General features: G+C 33.6%; 1 protein-coding gene across 11 annotated transcripts in view; it reads right to left on the minus strand.

The window, feature by feature from the left end:
* The window catches only part of ADGRL2 (adhesion G protein-coupled receptor L2), a 207,716-nt gene that overhangs the window by 124,049 nt on the left and 61,340 nt on the right, over positions 1-22,327 (minus strand). The gene's annotated exons all lie outside the window — the stretch shown is intronic.

Genomic DNA, 22,327 nt, shown 5'->3' on the forward strand with positions numbered 1-22,327 from the left:
TTAGTAGAAAACCAGTAAGTTGCCAGGACATATTAATCTTATACTATGAAATTTATTACTTAAATATTTTCTCTCCATTTCTTATCTTGTTTCAACTAAAGGGACTTTTTTTTTTTTTTTTTACAATTAATTACTACAAACTATCCTTGAAAATAGAGGGAGGGGGGGTATTTGTTTCTTCGAAAACTTCCATCAAAGCCATATAGTCAAACCTTAATTATTAATGCAAATAGATGTGAAAAGAACATGTCCCCAGATGTTCCAACGGGCTCTACAGTTAATCTGATATTTGAATACTGGTATCTGATTTTCTTGATTGAGCTGTTAACTTAAAAACAAAATTAAAGTACTTTTGTAGTATACTTTAGTACTCAGGTTATATCAGAATGTTATACATTTTTTAAAATTTTCTGCTTAAGCTCTCTTCTGATAAAATTCATTATGCTGAAAATAAACCGCATAACTTCTCAGACTAAAGCAGCATGCCCCATAAAAGCCTTACTCTCCAATGAAACACACCATACCTTAACTGGGGAAGTTAATTATGTGCTTTGGTTTCACAAACCAACTGCTGTTGCCAGCTGCATTCTAAATAAAAGTAAACAGAGACAGTTTGAGCTGCCAACAAAAGACATAATTAAGTAGAAAAAATGCTGTCAATAAAACATGGCTACAACATTTTAAACTTTGAAAACAACTAGGGCCAACCAAATTTGCACTATATTGTATAGTCAATACATCTTAACCACTAACCATTTGGGTCAAATAATAATGTAGAAGGGGAAAGCTCACAAAAATATATTTGTGGGGAAATAAAGTTTTATATAAATGAAAGTTAAATCAGATGGTTATTTATTTGTTTATTATTTTAGCTTTTCTCAAGAATTCCACAAAAGAATAAAGCTCATAAAATGATACAGGGTCTATTTTTCTAACACTGCTCTTCTAGCTACATTGGAGAGAAACTGATTCATTACGTTCCATGGATATGTAAGGTCTAAATTATCCCCTGGAACTAGCTGAAAGGGGCTAGTAAAGCATCTTATGAGAACTGGCTTCAGTTTAAAAGATGTCATGAACACAAATGGCATTTAATGTCTCCCTCAGGGTTATCTTCTAACCAGAAAGTTAACTTGTATATTTACAATGTTTCTAAGTTTTCAAAGTGCTTTCACATTTGCTATGTCATTATCCACATAAACAGCTCTGGTTGTTTGGACATACTTTGCAGAAAGCATGACTTTTTTTTTTTTTTTTTTACTGCAAAATAAAAAAGGGATTTTGTGTTTTTTTAACTGTAATTTTTGAGATAAAAATGACTTTTACCCTGATGAATACCAAAAGAGCTCAGAATCTATGAGTAATTATGAGCAGTACATTTAGATGATAAAGTCCTTGAATAAGTTTGCTAGAAAGCAGTGTCTCAGTGATAATAGAAATCAGTGCCTCTTAGTGATAACAGAAATCAGTAAACCTTGCAAGCCACAAGGATTATGTGAAAAAACCACCTCTGACTATTGAGCACCAACCTGATGTTTGGATGTTTAACCAACTTTCCCATGTCTAGCTCAAATGTCTAGATCAAATGTCATGAATCATCATTTCTCTTATCTTCCCAATTCTCCCCAGATACCTAAAATCAGAAAATAAATTGTGCAAATTGTATATCAATCTAAAGGTTTCCAAAGTACATCTATGTTGGCATAGCAGAAAATCAGGGAGATCAGATGAAATGGTGGACCCAGCAAAATGGCAGTGTAGATCACCAGGAAATTTTCACCCTCAATGAAAGAAAATGGAGAGAGAGAAGAAAGAACAAACTGATGAATCAATCAATATTCACCAACCACCACTTGGTGCTTTAACATAGTCCAATGCAGCTTTGGCTCAGACGGTAAAGTGTCTGTCTACAATGCAGGAGACCTGGGTTCAATACCTAGGTTGGGAAGATCTGCTGGAGAAGGAAATGGCAATCCACTCCAGTGCTATTGCCTGGAAAATCCCATGGACAGAGGAGCCTGGTAGGCTACAGTCCATGGGGTCGCAAAGAGTTGGACACGGCTGAGTGACTTCACTCACTTCACAAGGCAGCTTTACGGCAAGATGAAAACAATCTCTTGTGTCTGCATAAACAACTCCATCCAAGGAAATATATATAAGTAAATAATCAGGGGGCACAAACTGTGTGGTGTAAAAACTGGGATAAAGGCAGATTCATAAGAACTGGAACTGGGAAAGATGATGTTATGTAGGAGATTTCAGCTTAACCCTGAAGGATGAACAAGATAGATAACAAAGGAAGATGGACAACCAGGAGGAAAAGAAATTGCAAAGATGGCTGGCTCACTTGCTTATTACTAAGTGCTATTTGTAACACTTCAAAATAACAGAAGTAATTTGAGAAAGAACTATAAACATTAACATGGGGTTATTATTTAAGCAAAGCACACAGGAATTAAGGCCTTACATCCCCCACCCAAAGTTGTACTACATCATTTTGTGGCCTGGATCCATTAATCTCCATACCATTTCATAATGACATATAGTTTCACAGTAGCATGTAAACCTATGTATCCATAATATGCAGTTTGAGTATATTTCACACAAATATAGAAAGAAATGAGGTTGGTTCCCAGGGGTAAGAAACGCCAACACAATGTTAAAGACTGAGAGATGCTCTTGTAATTAAAGGCAGAATTTGAAGAGGCAGGGCTAAGAGATTTTAAACTTTCCAGAGAAACCGCTATTAAGAACTTATGCTGACTTAATCGTGCATCTCTGTAAAAATCAGATTAGGTTGTTTCATCTCTTTCACTTTTCAGGAGACAAAGAACATCCAACTACTTGAGAAATAAATCCTCCAACATTATCTAAGGCTCAAGTAAAATGCTAGAAAGCATACCAACAAGGGCACTTATAAGGATATACATATAGTCACTTTTGGAAAAAGGCAAAACATCAGGATATCTCTTCAGACACAGTGAAGAACTCAAAGTATTATAATTACCACTGTTCATATGAGAGACCAAATCTAAACATATTTAAAGGACGTGTTTTGATCTGTGTTAGTAATTAGAGCCCCAATCAAATTTATTTGTTCAATGTTTTACTTTCTGTAACAGTTGGTTTTCTTTTACTAGAGGTATGAAGAACAGTCATTGTAAGAAATTTACATTTCATTACAGATATACCTGGCTCACTTGTCAAATGCATTTCAAAAATTTCATTCTTAATTGACCAATTCATCTCCCATCAATTAGTTACAAAGCTTAAAAAATGGCCTTAAGATTTGTCTAATCCAATTGGCTAATGTACCAGATGAAGAAATGATAGCCCAGTTCCAAGTCTCTTGCCCTCAGATACATATTTAGTGGCCATTTAGTGGCAGAGAAAAGTCAAAGCAAAAGATTTACCTGCAACTGTAATGAGTCTAGTTGTTCAAACATTTACTCCTAAGTATCCTTAATTCTCCCAAGTTTTTTCAATAATGACTCTGTGTTTTAAGAATGGTGCATTTTCTCCAGGAGTTTCCTAATCATACTGACTCCAAATCTATTCATCTATATGTTGAACTTCTAACCCTACAATGCTATCTCCAGTCCGGTACTACACTGGGGATAATTCAAGTCTCAAAGCCAATCAGAGGTAGAGATCACATCTTGAGTGGGTTGAGGCTGTGTAACAGGAAGAGGCAGGTAAGTTATTTATTATATGGGATTTCATTGATTCGATTTAATTAAATGGTTTTAGGGAGAGGTTCCTTCTTTCAGAATGTATTAAGCTTTAAAACTGCAAACTTTTGATATGAATTAATTGTACCAGAATCCAGTAGAACCAAAACACACATAGTATATGATGTGTATCCTTTTAAGAAAATCATAATCTCTAGTGTGTTCAAGAATAAGACAATAAGTGGAAAAGAATGACCCTCAATTTAAAAGGGACACATTATAACATTTCTCTCTGGTATGGTACTATTTTAATTCCCTTTGTGAAGACATTCAAATTAGAAAATAACCATCTGTAATGCAGTTGCATTATTTGGACAAAGTAATGAATAAATGTCCTCCTTCACTCCAAGAAGGAGACCATTAAATGACAGAAATTCAGAAAAAGAAAAATGAATCAGATTGATTCAGCGCCATGAAAAAAAGCATTCTTCATTTATTATTTACAACCTTTCAAACAAAAGAATAATCTTTAAACACATGCTTTTTTAAAAGTATAAATAAATTTTCTAAAATCTAGATTTTACACTAAGTCAAGAACTATGTTAGCAGACAAAACAAACAACTAGAATTCAAACTTCCTATCTATTCTTCTTGTGATGTCTTCAAATTTATTCATACATATAGACAGGCTATGTCCCAAACATTAATATCTTATAAATGTATAATTTAAAAAACATATACACAGTAACTTAAATTTCATAGATTGTTAAATTTTCATCTATTTTGAAACATTTTCCAAAAATATAAGTTGTCAGTATTCACTGAGTTGGGAAAAGAGATAAATGTTTATTTTTTAAAAATTATTATAAGAATGTCAAATCAAATAATAGATTTCTGAACTATACTATTAGTAATTATTAAAGTAATTTCTATATATGTGTAATACAGAACCTATAGCAAGTGCTTAAACTGTGTACACCTAGTGAGAAACCATCATCCTAGGTTATGTTACAGAAGAATGCAAAGAAGGCCACCATGATAGTCTTCTAGTCTTCCTGCAAGTAAAGGATGGGCTTTGAACAGACAAGATTTATTCACATGGAAAACTACGGCTTCCCTGAATCCCTTGACGTTTACCAAAGAAGAATAAAACTCCCCTCCAAATTATAGTACAATTTTAGAACCAGGAACTATAAATGCCTATTCATTGAAATTACACAGTATTTTAATACAGTAAACAATGGAAAACTATATTTCTTATAAATATTCCTGCTGTTGCTGCTGCTAAGTCACTTTAGTCATGTCCGACTCTGTGTGACCCCATAGACTGCAGCCCACCAGGCTCCCCCGTCCCTGGGATTCTCCAGGCAAAAACACTGGAGTGGGTTGCCATTTCCTTCTCCAATGCATGAAAGGAAAAGTGAAAGTGAAGTAGCTCAGTCATGTCCAACTATAGTCTGTTTTTAAATCTGTACACATGATTTACAGGATTTTTTTTTCTTTCAAACACAGTTAAACTACCTTTGTCAAGCCTGACTCATGACTAACACCTGGCAAAAAATTTAAAGAGTTTTTGATTAATACTAAGCAGATAAGCCAGCCATACACAACAACCTTTAAGGACAAGGTTGCTGGTTTGGGATCCTCCTAGAAATACTACTATAACCTGCTTGAGAGCATAGGGGCCAGAGTGGTTGAGTATGAATTCTCAACCTGTTCAGCCTTTAATAGGAGTGCTCAACTGTTGGTGACTTTGGCCACTTAACCTCTTTTGCATCGTTTTACTTATAAGTGGCCAAAGTCACCAACAGTTGAGCACTCCTATTAAAGGATGAACAGGTTGAGAATTCATACTCAACCACTCTGGCCCCTATGCTCTCAAGCACTAAGGCATGTCATCTTAGGCATGTCAACTGCAGCAAGCCATTTTGATGCAGAGATAAAAACAAAAATTTTTTAGTTTGTAAGTAAATGCTGAGAACCATCCCATTTTATGTCATCTTAACGTGAGAATACCTATCTTAACAAAACACTGTTACTTCACTGGTACTCAAAAAATTATTATAAAGGGTGATGATTAGGGAGACAGAAATAGGAATTAAGACTCAACATTATAGGATGAGGTGTCGAACAGGAGTGGCTAAGATGAGGACCCAGAGAATGCTGTCTCGGGAAAAGAATCAATTCCACTTTTGACTCTGCTACATAAGAGACTGACTGTGGTAATACATATCCCACTTGTCCATAGCTTGGAAACTATAGCTGAGAATTTATCAATCAGTGAAAAGTAGATTAGCTGTATAAACCAAGGTCAGGAAGTAACACTGAAAGTCCAGAATTTTTAACAACTTTTCTTTCAGTTTGACTTATCTTGATTCTGCCACTAACTTACTATGTTAACCCGAATAAACATCAAGTAATGAACCGTTCTTCAAACCAAAAATGAAGGGGCTGGATTAAATTATCTCCAAAGTCCCTTTTAAACTTCTATAGACTTTAACTTAGTCACTCAAGGTAAACAAGAATTTACTGACAGCCAAGTAACTCTACTTGTTATTATTACATAAAAAGCTCTGTTAAGAATAAATCAGGGATTTCTCTCATGATGTAAAATAGCCTAAGCAATGGAAAAAGTAATTTTATGCACTTTGAATGAGTGTAAAAGATCACATATTGCCCACTTTAGTATTATTAAGAGCTTTATAAGAAAATAAGTACAGCCTTAAAAATAGGTTGAGGTTTTTAAATATTTCACAGTAGACTACATACAATGTTCTGATAGAAGTAAATGAGGTAAGAGATCAATATACAAGTATCTGCATCAAAAAATATTTCAGGAATATATTCAAAGCATATGATAAAATCAACTTGAAGTCCACTTTAAGCAAGCACTAAAACCTTTTCATATTTGTGAATGCAGTTATATAAAGTCACATGTGGAAAGCATTTTGATAGGCTTTTCTCAATATTCTAAAAATTAGCTCAAATATACTAATTTTTTTAGAAATGTCCATTTTGTGAAGTACCTTAACCATTCCTCGAAGATATAAAAATGTGAAAATTCTCAAGGTCTAGATTCTTACTCAAATGAATAAGGGTTTATTCCACAAGCACTTGATATACAATTTTCTCCTTTATGCACTTTAAAAAGTTGAACTACTACAGCAAATGAATAATTGATTTATGGGGGAAAAAGTTCAAGTGAAGGACATATTATTAACTGTGCAATAAAGAGGCTGGTTGGGAGAAAATGTACCTCTCGAACATTTTAAAAGCAATATTTAAAATATGCAGATGCCAGATAAGGGCAATGTTCTTCATTTCACATCAGCACGTAAGTCACATAGTAAACCCTAAGTCCCCCTCCAAAAACAATAACTAAAGGGCAGATTACACATCAAGCTAAAAATAAAATGCAAATCTTTTCCATGTGAACACGTAAAGAGAGTATTGCACTCAATTACTATTTTAAAGAAGAAGATTTAACTGTTATTCCAAATTTCCCAAAGTACATCAATAATCTAATCAAAATATGGTACACATACTACCTAAGAGTGAGTAGTGTAATTAAAAGTCTATAGGAAGTAATGTTATTCATAATGTTTTGGTTACTCAAAAGCTAGGTGCTTTAATTTTACTTGGGCATCCCCTGTGGCTCAGTGGGTAACGAAACAGCCTGCAATAGGGGAAACCTGGGTTCAATCCCTGGGTTGGGAAGATGCCCTGGAGAAGGGATATTCTGGCCTCGGGAATTCCATGGACTGTATAGTCCATGGGGTCAAAAAGAGTCAGACATGACTGAGTGACTTTCATTTTCACTTAATTTTACTTACTAATTCTGTAATTTTAATGATAAAAATGTATCTTTATTTTTTATACAATTTTGCCCATATCCTGAGAAATACCTACTCTAGTCAGTCAATCTTTCAACAGCAGAAGAGAAGTATTATTAGGGAAGTGGGCTGGCAGCTGGACAGTTGTTCACTCTGCCCACCATATTCCATTAATGAAACTCTGATTTGCTTTTGTTCTGACAGTAGCAAACAGCTGCTAGTAAATAAGCCACCTTTCCATTAGTCCCCACTTCTTATTTGACAAGGTCACTTGCTGCAGAGATTTGTAGAAGAAAGTGTGTGCAGCCCATAGAATTAAGACTTTAGAACACAGGCAAGCAAGCATTTTTCTTTTGGTAGCTTGAGCAAATCAAGACTGAAAGTTTTCTCTCAGTACCTTAAACATTTTTCCTTTAACACTAACTGGCAAATGACTTTTCCACTGAATCTTCTTTCCTTTACATCTACATTACATAGTATAAAATATAGATTTAATCAGAAAATGGTATTTACAAGCACATATTAATAAATACTAGGGCTTCCCAGGTGGCTCAGATGGCAAAGAATCCTCCTGCAATATGGGAGACCTGGGTTCAATCCTTGGGTTGGGGAGATCCCCTGGAGGAGGGCATGGCAACCCACTCCAGTATTCTTGACTGGAGAATCACCATGGACAGAGGAACCTGAAGGGCTATAGTCCATGGAGTCTCAAAGAGTAGAACATGACTGAGCAACTAAGCACATTAATTAATTCTAAGATGTTGCTTCTCTGTTGTTTCACAATGAGAAACTTCAGATCTAATTGACACTATAAAGCAAGGTGCACCTTTAATTTTCAGCTTGACCTATGATCTTCAGAAGGGCTTAAGCTACATTATGACAATATCATACAATTAGGTTGTTTCCAAACAGAGCATGCAGAAAGGGTGGAATGGCCAGTTTTCAATGCCACAGATGAAAACAAAGAAGGCATGTTGGAACAGTCGTCATACAAGATGAATCATGACTTTGTGGTTTTGAAAGTTTATGAGTAGGAAAAGATCTAGAAAACTCCTTATACATTCTTAAGATTAAACAACTCAAACATCTAATAACAGTACTTTGGAATTAAATAAGTATTCAAATATAATTTTCACTATCGTACCTTTGTAGTCATATTTAAAATTACAGAGTTTTACAGTCCATGGGGTCGCAAAGAGTCGGAAACGACTGAGCTCACTTCACTTCACTATCTTGACATACAACCATTACAAGGAAAGTGAACCTATAGTGAACTTTATTAAAGGATAACTAAAACAAAACTGAAGTTCTTTTTAATAACACTGGAACTTTGGATGTGAACACTGTTGAGAATTAGATATTGCCGTTTTGAGGGGGACACTAAGAATCATGTGACAACCTCTAGTTCCCTCATTCTCTACTCAGAGATTACAATACCATCCACAGAATATATAATCCATGTTTTTAAACATTTCCAGCTTCCTGCTATATAATTACACTTGGCAAGTTTTACCAGTATTAAGTCATGTGGAAGGCATCTGAATTCTAAAAATGCTTTTACTACTTTACCTAAGTTGACTTTCTACTTAAAGGCTACTCCATTTTCTTTCTAATATTTAGTCATAACCTTGATCTATTATTTATAATTTTCAAATAAAATAGGTTTTTCTACATTTCAATCAGTATGTGTCAAAGCATTTTCACCACTATTAATTATCGAGAAATATTAATGATTATATAAGTATTTATTTTAATGGAATTATATTTAATCATCTAGTATTAAGAAGTATTCACATAATAAATAATTAAAATACACTAATAGTAATCCCTTAAAACAGCCTTTACTTTTTGCACAAAGGTTTGAACACTCTAGTAGTTCACTATTAAGAGCACAGGACAGATTTTCAGCTTCATTTATATTCAGAGGCAGGCAAATCACTAAAACTCATTTACATCCCTTCATTTTCCTTAAAGCATGTTAACAGCAGGTGTCTATCCATCCCACCTTTGAAATAGGTAGGTGGCTGAAAATGCCTCTACTTTTCAGTCAAGACCCTGAATTAAAAATAAACTTGAGCTCTAACTTCATCATTTTCTCTACAAGATGCGGTAATACAGAATAAATATAGTACTTAGTTTGTTCTTATTTTAATCCATACTCCACATACTGTTTTAACACCACAAATTTGCTTATTTTAAACCTGCATGTTCTCTGAAAACTTGAGCATTCAAGCTAATAAAGCTGACAAATGATCTAGCAAGAAACTATAAATGTTCCTTATAGTCTTATTTTATTTTATTTATCTTTGCGTATCATAGACTTGTCAGCATTCCTTTACACTAATGCTAAAATATTTTTTAAACCATCACAATGGGAAAGTCATTATTATATTAGCTGTATACTAGCCCTACATTGTACAAAATAATCTATGTAGATATACGTATAAAAATATCTTCGCATCTTCTGTTGGCAATTTTCCAGAAATAAAAATACTTAATATTTAATATAATTTCCAGAGACATATACCTCCTTCAACCTAACCTGACATGAGTTTTGCAAGAACCAGACTGAAACACAAAACTCAGTCAGAACGAATACTTAATACAGTGTGAATAAATTAAGTTTTTGTTGAGAGTCTTTGTCAATAGAAAAGATTACAGAAAATATTCAAATCAACAGCATCACAAGCATTTTCAAAATAAAAATACTAAACAGTAAACTAATATATTTTATAACTTGATAAAAATCTTTTCAGGGAGAGGAGGTGATTCTATCACTTGAAAATTTTCAGACTAAATCAGCCTTTTAAAAAACACTGTCTCCATATCCATGAAAACCTAAAATTCAGAAGGGTGTGATCTAACTTAAGTTTTTCTTTACCACTGTGGCCACCTGCATTTCCTCTGAAGTTACAAAACAAACAGGAAGGACACAAACCAATCTACATTCTAATCTTAAAAATAGATGTTACATATCTAAAGAATTCTAACTTCTCTAGGTATTAATGTCCAGGGACAAATAAATATTTAAAGTTAATGGAAAATAAAGTAAGATATATTGAAATGTAACTTGAAAAGTACAGTTTTATTTATTTTTCAATCTCTATCAACAACATACTCATTTGTTATTTATCATTCACCTGATCAGACAATAAAAATAATGCCTTCTAAAAAGGTTAAGAAGATCATCATTTACTAATGCTCTAACTAGTTAAGGAGTTACAAAGTTTTTTGAAAGGTAGTTTTACATAAATGCCAACCAATATAAACATATAAATTTTCATGAATAGAAAAAGGAAAAACAACACCTCCCCAAATTTAAGTATGTTTTTGGTTGTTTTACCTCTGCTAACAAGGAAAGGGCAACCCACTCCAGTATTTTTGCCTGAGAAATTCCATGGACAGAGGAATCTGGTGGGCTACAATCCATGGAGTCTCAAAAGAGTCCAACATGATTTAGCAACTAAACCACCACCACTACCACCACCACCACAACAACAAAAAAAGTAAAACCCCAAACCTTGATCATTTAATAACATTATTTGTCTGCATATACAAGCAAAAATGTCTTCATTGGAACTAGTCCTGGCAACTTAAAATGCAGTTTATATTCTTGTATCTTGAAAATAACCTCATAGTCCATAATTTTCAAATATGCTAAAATTAGATTATCATTATGGTACTTTCTAAAATACAAAACTAATATTTGAAATGACTAAGAAAAACCCATTTGCACCTTTCTTTTACTTGAAAACTGATTCTTACAATTAGAAATATTATTTTATAAAGTCACTTGTTCATATATTAAAATGTTTCAAGAAAGGATAAATAGGAGTGTTCAGTTTCTCTCTTAGAACATTTCAAGTACAAATGGAAAAGGAACACTAGTTATTCCTTGTTTTAGGATTAAGTAGGTATGCTAAAAAAGATCTAAGGAATCCAAGTACTCCAAATTTAGATAATTAGGAGTAAATATAAGTTTTTGTACAAGCCTTCAGTTTGAACAACTGTTAGGTTACCAAAATGTATTTTTAATAAATTAACCTCATTTTATTCTCCTCTTATAAAAACTTTCATGAATGTAGATAAAAAGTTTTATGTGGAGATACACACACCAATATGTATGAAATCAACTCTGAATAATTGTCTGGCACAGCCAAGTTGTTAATTTCATACAAATCTCATAATGAACACCACAAATTTTTTTGCTATCATTTCAAAAGAAAAATATACATTTCCTACTTGTCCAATTCGGATATGGTAGAGTCATTATATATAGATATCTAATATTAATAATAGGGGTAGCCAACCATAATTGGATTTTGTTAAGAAAGAAATAGCAAGATTAGTCTCCATTAAAAAAAAAAAAAACTGATCTGTGTATCTTTATGTTATATTTTAAAGTAATGTAGCTCAAAGATATCTAGGGTTTTAATTGGGCAGGTAATTTCTCTGAAATAAGAACATTTAAACTTTAAAACAGAAGGAAAGAAAAAAAGGATGTGAGGAAGGGAGAGGCAAATGATTCAGACTAAATAAACTACAGTGTAAAAGCTCTCAGGTGTTCACAGAAACTATATGAAGTCTAGCATGCCTGAAGTCAGGAACCCTACTGAATACTGGCTCCATGCCAGTTGGAGACAGAATCATAAGTTAGATCACTTAGGGGTTTATACTAATTGAGGCCACCAAAGCTTCCTTAATAGAGAAAGAAAAGGACCCAATTTACTTTTTACTGAGCTCACTTTTGCCAAACTGTGGAGAATAAATGAAGAAAGTGGGGGACAAGGATAGAAGTGCATGATCACTGCACCAAGAACCATAACTGTAAACTACCCCATTTATCATTTTTTCAGTTAATGCAGGTCTCCCCTACATTTTAACTAAGTGCAAATTAAAACTTGTCTGGTTTTTCTTCAACAATATCACCAGTTTAAAATATTTTTTAAGGAAGAATAAGTTCATATTTTGCTTATGGTTTCTAGGGCAATAAAGGGGGCTCACACTAAACAATTTCTTTATGCTAGGCTGGGTGCTTTAAGAATAGCTATATTTAATGTTTCATTAACCCCCCATGGTAGATATTATTACTCTGATTTTGCAGATGCAGAAATTGAACCTCAGTGAGAGTGACTTGTCCTAGGTTATAACACTGAGATCTGAGATTTCATTTTAGCATTTTCTGATTTCTGGCTCTTGATCCTTTTTAAAAACTTAACTGTGCTATTCTCATTTTTTTATGCAACAGTTGAGAGTAAGTTGCAGACTTGAATAAATAATTTTGTGCGTTTTCTACAAACAAGGATGTTCTCCAACATAAGAACAGTACAATTCTAAGAGAAGGAGAAAAACAAATGTGGTAAAATGTTGACAATTGAGAAGTCTTGGTTAAGGCTATAAGGGAAATATTTGTACTATTCTGCAACTTTTCTGTACACCTGAAATTATTTCCACATAAAAGTTTACTAAAATAAAAAAATTAAATTATGAAAAAGAAAATCACCAGTTTCTCAGATATAGCAGTGGCAGAGATGAATATTACCAAGGAAACCCTGAAAGAGTCAAACAAAGAAGTTGGCAATTTTTATAACACACACATACTGACACTCCTATCCAAAGCCAAACTTTATCAAGTAGATTTCACAAGTACACTTTGTGTCTATGTAAACCTTCACATTTATCTGGGACTTGTTGCCCAGCTTTTACCAGGTTCTCTACGAAGTCTCCAAGCTCCAAAATTTTAAAAACCACTAAAGCCTCCATCTCACAATAAATCTAGAAAGTGGGATGTCACAAAACATAGAGAGATAACAATCTAAAATAAACAGTAAATGAAATAGAATTTTGGTTCTTTATAGATAAATTAATTCCCTGACATTCACTCAAATGAAGGGCAAATATCATATGGATTAAAAATTTAAAAAAACATTGCTTATTCTTTACTTTTCAATTAAATATTTGAACTTTATAACTGTATTTCATTTGAATACTTAGTATTCTAGTTCCAGTTCCAGTTCAGTCGCTCAGTTCTGTCTGAGTCTTTGCAATCCCATGAACTGCAGCACTACAGGCCTCCCTGTCCACCACCAACTCCTGGAGTCCACCCAGACCTATGTCCATTGTGTCCATGATGCCATCCAGCCATCTCATCCTCTGTTGTCCCCTTCTCCTCCTGCCCCCAGTCTTTCCCAGCATCAGAGTCTTTTCCAATGAGTCAACTCTTCCCAGGAGGTGGCGAAAGTATGAGTTTCAGCTTCAACATCAGTCCCTCCAATGAACACCCACGACTGATCTCCTTCAGAATGGACTGGTTGGATCTCCTTGCAGTCCAAGGGACCCTCAAGAGTCTTCTCCAACACCACAGTTCAAAATCATCAATTCTTTGGTGCTCAGCTTTCTTTATAGCCCAACTCTCACATCCATCCATACATGACCACTGGAAAAACCATAGCCTTGACTAGACGGACCTTTGTTGGATATTAGCAATTCCAAATAAGGAAAAGCAGAGTACAATCATACCTTTCAAAAAGTGTCTGTGGATAAAAATTAATCTGTCAGAAAGTTTTTACAAACTAGTTACTTTCAAATGTACATTTTTTTTCTCTCTTATACATGAATAGAACTGCCTCTGCCTCTGCCTCTGACTTTTTTTAATACAGATCTAAAAAGGGATACATGGCACTGGCCCACTTGCACAGAGAAAAGGAAGTCAGAACCCCCAGGGAAGAAGTTTGGTTTGTATTTAGAGACACCCAAAACAGAGTTCCCCTCTTCCCAAGGGCTCAGCAACAATGCTACCCTGTCCACTATTAAAACAAAACACTATTACAACCAGGCTATTTTTTGTTATTTTTAGAAAGCAGACATTTTAAAACACTTGTGGTTTTAGTAATCATCAAACACTAATAATAATATTTATTGCAAAAAAGCAGAATCAATTGGCTACTATTAGATCACTAGAAGTATTTTACTAGGTTTATTTTCTCTCATCTAACCTTTCTAACAATAGAGTCTAAAAGGGAGAAAGTTCCCACTTAAACTTACTTAAAAACTACTTAAATTAGTGGAATATTTCCCTGCTTCTCAAAGTTTAAAATGTAATCACTATTTTATATAAAATAGATCTCAAATTCTTCTATCTGGAAGCATAATTCAGTTCTTAAATAACTTTGTATAATTTATTTATAGCCACAGATAGCATTTTGTATTCTAGCAATGAAAGCATTTTGTTGCCACAAACAATTCTGTACTTTAACTTCACTCTTGGTTAATGCTAAGACATGTACTATTCCAATGCATTCTATACACAGTCCTCAGAACATATTTCATGCAAAAACTAAAATCATATAAATCCTCCAAATCAGTGAGAGATTACCATGTTTTTGGGTAAGGTACAATGTACTTAATAATTCAATCATTAAGATATGCTTGCAAAAGTGGTTCTTGTGTGGGAAATGAATGTAAGAATTACAGAAATGACTAGTATCAGTAAACCAGTTTCAATTAAGAATTCCCAATGATTTTCATGGAAATTTATATATAACTTATTATTTCTTTAAAATAACTTTTGACTGCCACTGTAACAACTGGAAATTAAACTTAAGTGCAGTTTTAATTATTTCTTTAAGAAAATTTTTGAGGAAATAGTACTTGTTAAGTTTATGTCTAGATATTTACAAGGAAGCCAAATACATAAAGAGTTGTATTTATTCAGTAAACAAACAGCTATTAATTATGCCAACGTGTGTCCAGTACTGATCTGTAAAACAGAATTTCGGGAAACAAAACACACAAATAAAGTATTTACAGATACTAGAACTATTAAGAAAGAAAATAAATAGGATGATGTAACTTGGAAGCTGCTTCCCATAAAATGACTATGAAAAGCCTCTCCCAGGGTTGACATTAATTAGAACCAAGGCCTGAAGAATGAGAAAATACTCAATAATGTGACAAGCTGAGGAATGACTTTCAAGCAAAAGAGAAAGTCTAGTATGTTCCATGTTCTTCTCTAGAAAGAAGGCAAATACATGCAATGTTAACATTTCTTTCCTATTTCTCTAAGATTAGCATGACTTAGTAAGAACATGGACTCTGCAAAAAAATGTTTAGATCTGAATCATGGCTGTACTAATTTAATAACTGTATGCTCTTGGACAGTAAATTACTGAATCATTTTAATCCCTTTTCCCTAATCCACATGTTGTAGAAAATAAGATCCATACTTTGACTCTAGACAAAAGTATCTTCAATAAACAAATAACACTCAATAAATTTTCCTTGTTTCTTCTAAAATTGATGTCCCTTTCACCTTTTTTGAACTTTAAATAAATACCATTTTCACTTGAAATTCTACAATCTATGTAGAACATTTTAAATAAAATTATTTCAAATGTCCCTTAAAACAAAATTTTCAGTGTTCCTTAACATAATCAAGATTTCATGGTTAGTGATGATGTAAGCCCTCTCTCCCCTTCCCTTAGGGTGATGAATTGTCACTCTGGGAATTCTTTTCTCAGTACTGTCTGTGGGGCATATAACAGAGGTTACTTAGATAATATAAAGGCTTCTTGACACTTGTGGGTATCTCTCAGGAGAAATGAATCATTAGTTCAAGATTAGTAGCAAAAACTACTAATCTCACATTTGAAAAAAATGTAAGAAATTAGGAAGAATCAGAGATTAATTCCTAGAACAAGTAGCTTCTAAATAATCGTGCTCAGAGGAAAGTGATCTCTTCATATAGGAAGGAAAAGTATGAAGGAAAGACTCTTGAGAGTTCCCTCAACTGCAAGGAGATCAAACCAGTCACTCCTAAAGAAGATCAATTGTGAATATTCATTGGAAGGACTGATGTTGAACCTGAAGCTCCAATACTTTTATCTGATACAGAGAGCTGATTTATTGGAAAAGACTCTGATGCTGGGAAACATTGAAGGCACAAGGAGAAGGGGTGGCAGAGGATGAAATGATTAGATAGCATCACAGACTCAATGGACATGAATCTGAGCAAACTCTGGGAGACAGTGGAGGACAGAGGAGCCTGGAGAGCTACATTCCATAAGGTCACAAAGAGGTGAACACAACTTAGCGACTATAACAACAATGACTCATACACGACTCTCACCAATTCTCAATATTTCAACATATTTCAGGTAGTAAAGCATCAGAACTGAATGATGGCATGGAAGGAAAAAATTTTGGTAAGTGTCACAACTTTTTTTTATTTAAAATTACATTAAATTTTAGAAAACCATTAATTCAAGGTTATAGTTTCAGAACTATAGACAGGAAATTGAAAGAAAGAGCACTTTAGTGAACTTAATGTCTCTCTTAAATACATTTGTTTAGAACGAAGAGTGAACAGAGAAAGGTGGTAGAGATGCTAACATATGGAGAATCAGCCACATGTAAAGAAGTATGTGGGAGTTCTCACATGTTTTAGAAATAAAGTAAAATAGACAATCAAATCCAAGGAGATACAAAATTCTCATTTTTCTACTTCTCTATACATTTATAGTATTTTAAAATTTCATTTTAACAAAGATGTAAATAAAGCTAAATGTAAAATTAAACAGGAACAGTGTAATAATCATACAACTTTATTTTTTTTAAGTTTACCCTTAATAGAGAAGCTACAGGTCAATTCATTTGTCTATGCATTCTCTGGTGCAATATCCTACATATGTCAATGACCACTATTTGGAGAAAAAAGAAAAAGAATTATTTTATGCCCTTTATCAGTATAATAGGAATCATATCCAATTTCCTCTGAATCAGGTCCTCACTAAATACGTACACATCTGCCAAATGATATGCTGCCTTCAAACACATTACTTAGCAATTAATTTTGCATGCAACAAAGCCTTCATGCTTGACAGTTCTTGGGCTCACACTTTGTTGTTAGAAGTATATACGAAATTAAACCATGAAATATATTCAATAACTTACTATTTAGGAAGTTTATGATTGCTGTCAAATTACCACTGACCTCTGTGTATGATAAATAAATACATAGTAAAATATAATATTAAAAGATCTGAAATGCTGAAAATGTAACACTGTTTTCATAGTTTTAGTAACATGATACAGAAAAATTGAATTCTAGCATTTTTAGCTCTTCCTCCACAACAGACTGCTACTTCTATCAGAAAATTGTAATTATTTTTAGGTTGTTCTTATAAATACTTAAAATCATTGAAAAACAAAATATCTGCTGCTATTCAGATAAATTTAATTCCTTGTACTAAGGAACTACAAGAGTCTAGAGGTGATTTAACACTTGTGACATGTAATTCAGTAAGTTTAGGTTATATGTATGACTTCTAATCTTTTCAGACAACTTCATTATTTTTTTTTTTGCAACTAATGTATATAACTCAACTACTAATCTTTTGGTATGGGAAAACATGCTCCTTTATCCTCTTATAGGCTCTCAACATATGATATCTGGTTTCCTGGGGTTTCCCCATTAATTAGTCCTAATATAAACAATTAAATCTCACTTTACACTAAATCAAACTTAAATAACAGCAAAGGACTGAGGCATTCCTCCTCATCTTGCCATCTCTTCATCTACTCACAACCCATTCACAGCAACCTGAAAATCATCACAGGAGAGAGTCACTGGTGTTTACAGCAAAATGTCACATTCCTCACACTGTAGGATTCGGGAAAGGAGGGCACACATACTTTCAGATTCTTTATCCTTATGACTTCGAGCTTAGTTGCACAGGTTATTACAAAATACTAGGTATACTTCCGGGTGCTATACAGTAGGGAGTTGTTGATTATCTATTTTATATGTAGTAGTGTGTGTATGTTAATCCCAAATTCATATTCTGACAGAGCTAACCCTACCTGTGGATCATAAATAAATCATCTAAATTCACTGCTAGACTCTCCATAAAATGAAGAAACTCCAGACTCTCTAAAACCTATTCTCTATATGAGAAAGTACATGACATTAAAAATCATATAGCCATCCTTCCAGTGTTTGCACATTTTACTTTGGGATTTAAGTATTTAGAAACAAGCATGGTTTTTATGCTATTTGGTTTCATGGGAACTTTTGTTTTGTTTTCTAAACAAGGTTTAGTAATTTCTTTACAATAATTATCAATATAAAAAGGATCATTTGTATATTCACTTCTCCAACAAATATCTATTTAGCATTTCCTCTGGGCAACATCCACTGGATCATAGAAAAAGCAAGAGAATTCCAGAAAAATATCTACTTCTGCTTCACTGACTACGCTAAAGCCTTTGACTGTGTGGATCACAACAAACTGCGGAAAGTTCTTGAAGAGATGGGAATAACAGAACACCTAACCTGCCTCCAGAGAAACCTGTATGCAGATCAACAACAGTTAGAACTAAACATGAAACAACTGACTGGTTCAGTATTGGGAAAGGAGTATGTCAAGGCTGTATACTGTCACCCTGCTTATTTAACTTAAGCAGGGTGCTGGGCTGGATGAATCATGTAAAATGCCAGGCAGCAAAATCATGCAAAATGCCGGGCTGGATGAATCAGAAACTGGAATCAAGACTGCCCAGAGAAATATCAATAATCTCAGATATGCACATGAGAGCACACTTACGGCAGAAAGTGAAGAGGAACTAAAGAAACTCTTGATGAAGGTGAAAGAGGAGAGTGGAAAAGCTTGCCTAAAACCCAATATTTAGAAAACTAAGATCATGGCATCTGGTCCCAACACTTCATGGCAAATAGATGGGAAAACAATGGAAACAGTGGCAGACTTCATTTTCTTGAGCTCCAAAAGCACAGGGACAGTGACCGCAGCCATGAAATTAAAAGACACTTGCTCCTTGGAAACTTCCCTGGTGGCTCAAATGGTAAAGCGTCTGTCTGCAGTGCGAGAGGCCTGGGTTCAATCTCTGGGTCGGCAAGATTCCCCTGGAGGAGGAAATGGCAACTCCCTCCAGTATTCTTGCCTGGAATATCCCCATGGACAGAGGAGCTTGGTTGGGCTACAGTCCATGGTTTGGCAAAGAGTCAGACGTGACCGAGCAACTTCACTTTCTTCATTTCTTTCTTTCTTTACTCCTTGGAAAAAAAGCTATGACAAAGCTAAACAGTGTATTAAAAAGCAGAGACATTACTTTGTCTACAAAGGTCCGTCTAGTCAGAGCTATGGTTTTTCCAGTAGTCATATATGGATGTGAGAGTTGGACTATAAAGAAAGCTGAGCACCGAAGATTTGATGCTTTTGAACTGTGGTGTTGGAGAAGACTGTTGAGAGTCCCTTGGACTGCAGGAGATCAAAACAGCTAATCCTAAAGGAAATCAACCCTGAATATTCATTGAGAAGACTCATGCTAAAGGTCCAATACTTGGGCCATCTGATGTGAAGACCTGACTCATTAGAAAAGACCTGATGTTGGGAAAGATTGAAGGCAGGAGGAGAAGGGGACGACAGAGGATGAGATGGTTGGATGGCATCACTAACGCAATGGACATGAGTTTGTGTAGGCTCTGGGGGTTGGTGATGGACAGGGAAGCCTGGCGTGCTGCAGTCCACGGGGTCGCAAAGAGTCAGACACAACTGAACAACAACAACTATGTATACATAGTTCTGCTTGCATTGGAGACATCAACAGAAGGAAGAAGAAACAGGTGAACCTGGTTGGTCAAAAATAAAAACTGCTATGAAAAATTTAATATTTCTCTTCTTTCTACAGATTTATAAAAAACAAATCCAGCTTTGTATAAACGGCTTACTCGTGTTCTATTAATATAGCCATCTACCGGAAAATTCATTTATTCATTAATCTATCCATTCATCAAATATTTATTCATTTAAAAATATGTCCTGTGTCTTGCATTTTACTTAATTCTAGGAATACAAACTACCAGGAGGTATGGTCCCTCCCCTTGGGAAGCTACAATAAACACTCAAAAAACTAGTGTTGAATCAAAATCTATTTTGTACATGAAAAGAGTAGTTATCTAGTAACTGTCAGATAAGAATAGTGAAGTCTACAGGAAGACAAAGAGTCTAAAAGATAGCTCAAGAATTAATGACAGCAGACTAAAAAGGAAACAAAAGTTGCTAAAAGGAGTATTAATTAACTCATTATTAGTCAGTTGATTTTTTTTTCTGGCAAATTTACCAATAGGGATAATGTGAAAATATCATGACTAATCTATTTCTTTTTTAAATACTTACTTTTCAAACTTTAAAAAGTTTTTTCTCTCATCCATTTCTGTTTCCTTATTAAATTTAAATTTCTTGGTATTTAACATAATATGATCAATACACATAATTAATTTTCTTTTCTCTTAATGTACAAACTTTGCTAGTTTTTAACTTTAGCGTGTGAAATAAAATTCCAGCTTAAAAATAAACTTTTCTATAAATTACTTCCTCCGATACTCTATGACAAAGGTTTTAACTTTAGCCATGTGAAATAAAAGTACAGCTTAAATATAAAATTTCTTCTATAAATTACTTCCTGCTATATTCTATGACATAAGACTGATGTAGGGCAAAAACACTAAGTCCAAATTCTTTTATAACAAAATAACTCATGATAGAAAATCCTTAAGATGTAAGCAAAATATTCATTTATTTGATTAAAAAATATAAAATGCTAAAACACAGTTTAAAATATTGACAGAATTAATAAAATGCAAATTTTGCTGGGTATAACACTGCACAGCAACACCTTTAGTCAAACATGTGGAACGTGTCATGACATTCTGACATCTCTTATCAAGTAGCAGATGAATTTTTTAACTGATTGAATATTACTGAAAACATTAAATTCTATGCAAAACTAGCTACGGTAAAATACTTTGATACTTTATCATCCGATTAAAATGTCAGTGAAATGTGCATATGTTCTAAAATTAATGAAGGCAACTGGAAGTTGCTTTCAACTGGAGAGCAATCATGCATTTAACAATCACATGTTGAAAGCAGGACTGTTAAGACAAAATTTAAAAAAAGAATAAGAAATACACTAAAGGCAAGCAGACTTTTTAAGTTACAAACATATACTTTGTTCCAAGTAAGCAACTTTATTTCACAGTTTAGATTCAACACGGATATTCAGCTCCTTCCATCTAACAATTTCCTAATTTATTAAGATAAGGAAATTGAACCAGGGAAATTAACTAATAGACAACTGATTCAAGATCAAAAATCTTGGATTCCTAGAAATCACTGTTGATGACAGACACAAAGTACCTCTTCTGTCATGTTACCATAGAACATTTTTTCATATATAGATCCTAGCAATTAAAGCCATACAATATATGATTATAAAACGTGCCAGATATATTGCACATTTAACACTTTTTACTTAGAGAAAGAATTCAGAGTAATGCCATATCATTTGCTCTTTAAAATACATAAAACCAACTATTTTTTTTATTTTATAAAAAAAAGAAAAATAAGTAAGAGATATTCCAAGAACATGTTAGCTTATGGATGTCAAGATTTCAAATCCTTTTTATTTTTTCTTTATTGTATTATGTTTGAATTTCTTAGAATCGCATAAAGCCATTAAACTACTTTTATATTTTTAAAAGCTTCTCACAGTATTACAGACCAAAAACCAACTACCAAAAAAATTAACATTAATTAAATACTATTAAGTGTTGTTTATGCTATCACTTTTACTAATAAGAGAATTTCTAATCACATAAGAGTAGAAAGATGAAATACTTCAAAAATTCTGTACAACAGAAACAAAAAAAAATACTGTTCAGTGGACACAAATGATTAAAACACAGTATCTTTTCATAAAAATAAAAGAACTGTTATATACAATATTGTCAGAATTGAAGTAGCA

Source organism: Oryx dammah, unplaced genomic scaffold, assembly GCF_014754425.2.
Source record: "Oryx dammah isolate SB20612 unplaced genomic scaffold, SCBI_Odam_1.1 HiC_scaffold_28, whole genome shotgun sequence".
Classification (NCBI taxonomy): domain Eukaryota; kingdom Metazoa; phylum Chordata; class Mammalia; order Artiodactyla; family Bovidae; genus Oryx; species Oryx dammah.